At 35.8% G+C, this 5,786-nt stretch overlaps 1 long non-coding RNA gene across 1 annotated transcript; it reads right to left on the bottom strand.

Annotated features, from left to right (window-relative positions):
- Positions 1-1,558: 1,558 nt before the first annotated feature.
- On the bottom strand, positions 1,559-2,878 carry LOC107099496. Its single transcript, XR_001481955.1, has 3 exons — positions 2,719-2,878; positions 2,563-2,610; positions 1,559-2,467 (listed from the first exon to the last, which is right to left on the bottom strand). It is a non-coding gene; the product is annotated as an uncharacterized LOC107099496 (long non-coding RNA).
- Between the last annotated feature and the right edge of the window lie 2,908 nt (positions 2,879-5,786).

Below are 5,786 nucleotides of genomic sequence, written 5' to 3'. Positions count from 1 at the left end.
TGACTGAAGCCACCCTTAAATAGGTCTAACGACGCTTATGCTACAGATACTGTAGAGGTAGAGCACTCTACTTGTGTCCCCCATGCTCAAACATCTTGTGTTGGAGCATAACCCAGTAGATGAGAGGGTCAAATCCCAGCGCCTTTGGATAAAGTGTTGATGAGAGGGTCATCCCTGCTCCTTTAAGTGGAAGGGTCTCTGATCTGGTCTCTCAGCCTATGGTTCATGGTGGGTAGTACCCCTTTCAGCTCTAAACCCGAATGTTTTTTAGTGAAAGTGGGAGTGGCTGCCCACAGCTGGGGCTGTAAGGTATGCAATGCCTGTCGTGACTGCAATCCATGAACCCAGTGGTGGATACCAGTGGCAAGAAGTACTGTCAAGCTTCTGAAAGTAGTCCTATTTTGTCTGGATGGCTTATGTGTCTCTTGAAGGAGAAAGCTGGTACAGTGCTGCTACCTGGGCAGTTACTGAAGTAAAAACTTTGGCCTGGTAAGAGTTTGGATAGACCATACAGAAAAAATCAATAATTGGCCTCAAAGCCCACAAAGAAGGGCTTTGCTTTCAGGATGCAAGGAATGTGTGTGCCTTTTGCATCTTCCGCTTTATGAAATAGTTCATCTGGCATCCTCTTGCCAAGCCCTACAGCATCAACTGTGGTGGTTTTTAGACAAGTACCAAGATGCTGGGATAAAGATCAGTTCCTCCAATTCCAAGTACATGGCTCCGGAAAGCAAAAAAGAGTGACTTTCCCTCTTGAATTTGGAGGAGAGATGTTGACTTAAGTGGAGTGCTGAGCCAAAAGGCAAAGCTGGGAGTAGAGTGGGGGCACACAGCAAGAGCATGAGTTTTACTTCAGAAACTTTTTTATATGGGATCCTGCAGGATATATCCAAATGTGACCACTGAGAAAAAACTGCATATACTAAAGGCAAACCACTATTAGTATTTTCTCTGAAAAAGTATATATTTGCGATATGTTTCTATATTAAAAAGAAGAAAACAAATCAAGGATTTTAATTTAACAGAAAAATCATCCTTAAAAGTATAGCTTGATTGCTGTGACCCCAATAAAAAAATATGCAACTGTAATAAAAAAGTTTTGTTTGATTTTGTGTTTTCATTTTTGACAGATTTTGAACATATGTCACTTTGTTAGACTATTCCTTAGCTTTCCTTGTTTTATTTCAGCATTTTAGCTAAGATGTGAAACAAGGGACCCTGTTACTGGTTGTCGATCAGCATTATGTTTCTATAATTGTCCATAAAACACAATTTGTTATAGTTGCAACTCCCACATATGCTAACAATTTGATGTTTAAGGACACAACAGTTAAATCTGTATTTCAAACAAAAAGAAATACAGTAATTAAGTAGATACCATATCAAAATTAGTCAAACCCAAAAAATAGAGCTTAATCATTACACTGCATTTAGAGAGGTTGCAGGGAAATTTAAGCTAATTATATATAGTATGATATTGTATTCATAAATATTCACAGCAGATCATAAAAATGCCATGTAATACAACAAAGCATGTATATTTGTAAATACCTTTTTTTTATTTTACAATTTTTAAATCATCAACACGCACACACGAGCCAGTGCAGGGTCATATTAAAATAGTTTAGAAAAAAATTATGGAAGCTAAGCTTTGAAGACATTCAAAATAAGGACTTTATATAATGAAATGTTTAGATACATCATATTTCATAAAACATAAATTAACTGATTAGGAAAATAGTAAAACATGATAACACATTTCAGTCAAAGACTTAGGAATAGGCAGTGCAGAGCAATAAATCAAAGTATTGGTCAAGAGGTTGATTCAAGAGTACAGTAAGGCAAACTTGGCAGAGTCAAGTATTTAGCAGCTTACACGCATCCCTTTTCTTAACCCATCATCATCCAAGGTTGTTTATGTGTGAGCGCACCAAGTCAATATTACACAGGTGTGTTGTTTGAGTTTACTCATTGGTGGATAAGTTGTATATTACTCTTAGCCTAACTAAGCTCTTGTCTCAGCCTTAAATGTTTAACCCCCCCTCCCCAAAAAAAGCAATATAACCAACTTTATGTAGACTTTACCTAGATAGAATAAAACCAGTTTTAGTAGCTTTTTTCTCTTTTTTCAAATCAGTGTGCAATAGCAAAAAAAATTGAAAGGTGGACTAAGTCAACCTAATACATTCATTTCTTTCTTATAACACATTTGATTCTGGTTTTGCCTTTAGCCGTAGAAAAATGCAAATACCATCGTATTGCTGAAAAACAGTTTAGCAGAATTTCCCTCTTATTGGATATTCATCATCTGAATAACTTAGGCAGCTGTAATTTATCTGTTGTCTCCTCGGGGGGTCACTGGAGTGGCTGTTGCGGTGGCCCTTGTTGTAGTAGTTGTTGTAGTTCTGAAACACAGAGTCGGAAACAGAGTGCAGAGAACAGAGGGCACGATTTTCCCCCTGTTCCCCTGAAGAAATAAAAAGAGAGAAAAAAGCCTTAAGCCAAACAGATAAATTAAAGCAATTCTAATACAACTTTTAAAGTTGTAATCATTATTATTACCTCATTGCTTTCTGATTCACTGCTTGAACTGCGACTGCCATGGCACCTCTGCATAATAAGAAACAAATTTATCTACTTTAACAGCTTGAAATTAATAAATGTTCAAAACAAAGCAGTTAGTATAAACAAAGCAGTTAGTAAAGCTTTGGTACTCACAGTTGCATGGGCACTGATGCAAAGAAGAATTAATAGAAAATACTCCATTTTTGCTTCCATGCTGTCCTTGCCTCTGTATCACAAGCAGACACAAGAATAAAAAGCCTTATAATGAATAAAAGATCAAGCTCAGCTACTAAATATGCAGATGGTTGCTTTAAGAGACTCAATTAGCCTTTAATAGCTCTCTTGTGTCGACATTGCTGTACTTCACAGGCGTTACCTCATCGCTGATGTGGCAAGGTCTGTCTCAGACAAAACTAACAAAGGTGTGAACTGTTTCAGCATTGGAATTAGGCTGTGTTTGCATAAGATTAAATGCCCACATCCGGTTATTCATCTAGGGAGACATTAATAAAAAAAACTATGTAAAAAAATGAGAAAGAAAAGCAGAAAACTTTGCAATTTGAAAGTAACTAAAGTTAAGAAAATGTAAGCTTTAAACTGAAAAAATTTTACCATCACCTTTTAAAACTGGGATTAGTTGCTTAGAACTTTCTAAAAAAAACTATACTTGCTCCATCCTTTCCAAACATTGTAATTATTTGGTTTATACATGTGGACATATTTCCTTTGTTGCAGATCATAAATAAGATACCATGTTGCAATTGTCTTCTGGGAATTTTTACTCTGGTAGACTAATTATATTGACTAATAATAATGATCTATCTTTGACATGTCCCTTAGGTAAAGCCAGAGGTTTTAAATGACCTCTACACTTTTATCATCTGAAGTAGGTAAGATAATCAAGGGTTATTAATTTGTTATTAATTTGTTGGTATGCTTTTTCAAAAACAAGTATATGTTTTTTTTCACCTGTGAGGCAAGTTATGCTCAGCAGCATAGTGTTTTTGTTTGTTTGCTTGTTTTGTTTTTTGGCAGGGGAAAAACTGGGTTTGACTCCAGAGCCTCCTGTTTTGTGCTTTTGTGTTTTTATCTTCAGTTGTTTCACCATCTTTGTATCAATGTAAGAATATTTGCCTGTGTAAATTGCTAAATCTGGCTCCAATGTCAAGGGCTTTAAATTAGTATGACGAGAAAAATCACTGTCATTCAACATGTCATGAACACTAGCAATGAGTTTTGATGTATAAACAACTCGTCCCTGGGTCGACCATAGCTATAGCTGGAAACTCATATGAGGTATGTGAAGCCAGACTGGATCATTATTTCTCTCAGACATTAAATTTCCCTTCATATAAAACCTAAATAATAGACTTTATCGGATGCGAAACCACAGTGTCTAACAGGTCCTGTAACAATTAATAAAAAAAGACTGACTTGCTACTTGCTACTCTCATACACAAATATTTTTCTCTCCCACATATAGAGATTCTTCCCTCATATAGACAAATTCTTCTGTCATACACATAATTTCTGCTCTCAGATGCATACATTCTTCTCTAACATGCACACATTATCCTCTTACATTGATACATATTTTTCTCAGATACATATATAGTGTATTTTAAATGGATTAATGTATTAATTTTCTGGCACTGCAAATTCTGACTTAAACAGGAGGTTATCAATTCACAGCATATTCTATGGCATATTTTAAGAATCTTTTTTTTTAAACTGGATAATGAAATCAATCATATCTATTCTGTTTTCTCATCTTTTGTTTTTCTATCGTTTGGAGTGAGGAGCACTGAAAATGACAATAGAAAAATGAAAATGACATTACAATGAATCCTGGATATGTCTTGATTGTTATAGAAATCCAAATATGGTCACAAAGTTCTCTTTGGAGCCTCACACGGACAAAATAATCCATAGAATCTTGTTGCATTTGATTTAAACATCTCAATATACTTTTGAAAAATATTATGTCATTCTATTTTTAATGCAGTTTACTACTCTTTAACTTATGTACTATTTTATTGTTTTAGTTGAGCTTCATCAATTTTTTTACATTTAACTTAATTATTGAACTCATTTTTGTCATTTTCACTTCTGGTGTAAATAGCCCCCTTTTCTTATTGAGGAGTGCTTTGAGTTCCATTGTCGCCCACTATTTGTTGGTAGGGAAAATTTTTGATTCAGTTAATTATAGACTCCACTCAGAATGATACATACTGTATGATGTAACTATGTCTGCCTGTCCATGGATGCTATCAAGTGTCTATAGTTCCAAATCATTCTCATAGTTTAATGATGCTGGTTCTTTTCTATCATTTTATAGTCTCTCTCTCTCTCTCTCTCTCTCAGCCCTTCTCACAACTAGGATGTAGGCTGGGGCAAGAATGGCCATGTGACCAGCTTAGAGGCTGCAAAGCCACATATTTATATACATCTTGAACAGATTCATAAAACATGTCTTTTGTTTTCTTTATAGTGTAACAGTGGTGCAAATAATATTGATTAAAAATCCCTTTAAAAGGTTCCTGTCAGTGGCACAATAGTTACCTATCAATCAGCCAAGCAGAATTTATTTGGGGGAGATATTTATTGTTTATTTAGTCATGAAATGGTCTGAAGCTGTGTTTATGTTGGCCTCTGGATTAATATAGAGTACATCAGTAAGAAAAATAACTTGGAAAATCCCACTGGAAAATAAAAAGACAACAACAACAAAGCAAGGAGCTCAATGTATGGAGTGCACAGATTGTTCCTCACAATTACAGTGGTGCACCACTGTTTGAATACAGGCAAAAGCCCCCCATTGTAATTGCTGGTCAGTTAACTGGCCCAGCCCAGTCTGATCAGGGCCCCAAACAAGAAAAGGCCAGAAGAGAAGAAGTTCTACATTCCTGCATTTTTTGACATTTGCCTGCAGTTCATCAAGCTTGCTTATTAAGCTAAGGCGACAAAAGGAAGAGGTTCGTGTTGGCTATGCACTCTCTAAAGCCTTGCTCTTTCTTCGTTGTTTTTCATTTTTCCTCTCTGTGTTTTTAATTTCACTGTAGGATCTGGTGTGTCATCCACACATAGTATCCCAGCTGTAATCCCCTCCAAAGTAGTGTTGTTATGAGCATTTGAAGTAGGAAATGTTACTTGGCGCAGAACAGTGGTGAAAATTGGAAGTTCAGTATAATACAACTCTGTGAATAGTTCCGTCTGAAATG

The sequence above is a fragment of the Cyprinodon variegatus genome, unplaced genomic scaffold, assembly GCF_000732505.1.
Source record: "Cyprinodon variegatus isolate N-32 unplaced genomic scaffold, C_variegatus-1.0 Scaffold878, whole genome shotgun sequence".
NCBI classification, from domain to species: Eukaryota; Metazoa; Chordata; class Actinopteri; order Cyprinodontiformes; family Cyprinodontidae; genus Cyprinodon; species Cyprinodon variegatus.
Note: the sequence above shows the minus strand (reverse complement) of the source record. Positions and strands in the feature narration are given on the sequence as shown.